Source organism: Penaeus japonicus, unplaced genomic scaffold (assembly GCF_977035675.1).
Source record: "Penaeus japonicus unplaced genomic scaffold, GWHDUDI00000001_assembly GWHDUDI00000020, whole genome shotgun sequence".
Taxonomy (NCBI): Eukaryota; Metazoa; Arthropoda; class Malacostraca; order Decapoda; family Penaeidae; genus Penaeus; species Penaeus japonicus.
Genome location: NW_028234422.1, coordinates 32,174,197 through 32,176,696, shown reverse-complemented (window position 1 = coordinate 32,176,696; position 2,500 = coordinate 32,174,197). Strand labels below are relative to the sequence as shown.

The window sequence follows — 2,500 nt, the reverse complement described above, 5'->3', positions numbered from 1 at the left end:
AGTGCAATCTGTAATAGTGTACTTTAATAGGGAGAAGTAAGGGTATTTGTGGAAATACTCTTACCTAATCATAATTTTACATATTCAGTAAATGTGTGAAGGCTTTATTGACTGGATATTTAATACAAAAAGGCTCTTAGGAATGAAGATGTTAGGCTTAGTCAGTTCAAGCAGTTGCCATTATTAAATGTATGCAGAAAAAAAACACTTAGCTTTGGACCACTTTCTTGAGTGTCCAGGATTTTGCCACTTGTACTTTACCCTGTCATCTTCTGTTGACCTCTTTTTTATGATTTTAATAGGTGTCAACAAAAAGGTGCTATCAGATATGGTAAATAAATGAAAATAGTGATATTGATATTGATTCCCGACTTATAGATTTGAGCTATCAACATTAGTATATGGTAATTAGAATATTTTAAATGTGTATTGTATTTATCACATGTATAATTTTGCATTATCACCTTTTTTATTTTATTTTATCACATGATGATTGTATTTACATGTAAGTTCAGTCATTTGATATACAGGGGCAGTATTGTCTCTGTGAGTATCATTTCAATGATAGTCTATATGCGCAAGTTACTGTTATATTGTGTGATACTGTCTATCTTATGAAAAAAAGAAGATAGCATTAGTTATGTCTTACACCTCAAAATGAACTAATCTCACATCAAATTTTATCACTTGATATGATTAGTGTTGATTTGATATTAAAGCAGTCAACACAATTTCACTGTTTTTATCTTTAAATCTATGCCATTTGTTTTTTTATCTATTTCCTAAATGCACTCAAGGTTTAACTGGTGACATCATTACTCTCCATAGTTGCTAAATGGTGGGTAATTGCACTGCCAGGTGGAAAAAACGGTCTCTAATTTTATTTCATACACTGCTTGTGAAATACCAATAAAAGAGGATCTACATACTCATGGAGTTCAGAACATGAGAAGCCTTATCGAGAGACATGAAGATGATGGCTTAACCTTTGATTGCCTCAGCTAGGTTCTGGGAAAACTATTTAAATCGTATTTCACAATGTACAGTATTTGTTCATATACTTTTTTTTCCCAAAAATGGTAAACAAATTTGAAAAAAATTACAAATCCTAACCAGGATAATAGAGACCACTCTTTTTTAACCTTTAACCCTTTCCCGACGGGGCACGGTGATAAGTGAATACCCCTACGTCGGGCCATTGCAATATTGCATTGGAAACTTTACACTGGCATGACGCATCAGGAATTTAGCTGTGTCACACAGGTGTGACGCACCGTTGTCATAGGGTTAATATTTGTTCATGTACTTTTTTTTCCAAAAAAAATGGTTAACAAATTTGAAAAAAATAAAAATCCTGACCAGGATAATAGAGACCACTCTTTTTTAACCTTCGCTTCTGTCTCCTCCAAAAATCTTTCTCTCTACATTTCTCTGTATCTAAACATGTCTCATTTTATTTCTATATATTTATCGGTATTCGACATCTCGTTGTATTTCTATATATTTATTGGTATTCGACATCTTTCATTGTATTTCCTAATCTCTATATCTCTACATCTCTCATTGTATTTCTATACTTCTCATTTTCTCTGTATTTTGTATCTCTGCATCCCTCTGTATCGTTACATCACTTTTTGTCACTACATTTTCATCATCTGTATCTCTACCTTGTCCTGTATATCACTTTATCTGTCATATTTCATTGTATCCTTACATCATACTCCATATCTCTACATTTTTCATTGTACCTCTTGATCTCTGTATTTTATTGTATCTGCATCTTTAATTTTGTCAATATTTCTCTGTCTTTGCATATTTCAGTGTATTTTTTCATCACTACATCTTCCATTATACCTTGCATCTCTAGTATTACTTGTATTATGATGTCTCTACATCTATACATCTTCCACTATGCTTCTGTATCTCTACATTTTCCATTTTATATTTGCATTTCTCTGGATCACTACATATTTCATTGAATCTGCATCTCTTTATATAATCTTAAATTCCCCCTCCCCCCCTCTCTCTCTCTCTCTCTCTCTCTCTCTCTCTCTCTCTCTCTCTCTCTCTCTCTCTCTCTCTCTCTCTCTCTCTCTCTCTCTCTCTCTCTCTCTCTCTCTCTCTCTCTCTCTCTCTCTCTCTCTCTCTCTCTCCCCTCCCCTCTCTTCCTCTCTTCCTCTCTTCACCTCTCTCTCATGTCTCATGATTTTTGACACAGCATTATAAATGGCCAATTTTTATATAATCAAAGAAATATCATTGCCATAATACTTGTCAGCCCAAAAGCAGTTTGTTCATTGGATTGCATGATTTTAAAGCTTTAAGTTGTACATTTGTGGTATTCATAGTTATCTAAGGCATTTATATGCGGTAGCATTTTCAGCAGACAGTCTTGCTGACTGTCAGTGGATGGTAAGCACAGTAAAACAGACAGCTAACAATATGACTTGAAATCATAAGAGTTTTTCACCACACCATAAATTATTATTAATATTATTAA

At 33.6% G+C, this 2,500-nt stretch overlaps 1 protein-coding gene across 8 annotated transcripts in view; it reads left to right on the top strand.

Annotated features, from left to right (window-relative positions):
* POSH (SH3 domain containing ring finger posh) overlaps positions 1–2,500 on the top strand; it is a 48,432-nt gene that overhangs the window by 41,149 nt on the left and 4,783 nt on the right. The gene's annotated exons all lie outside the window — the stretch shown is intronic.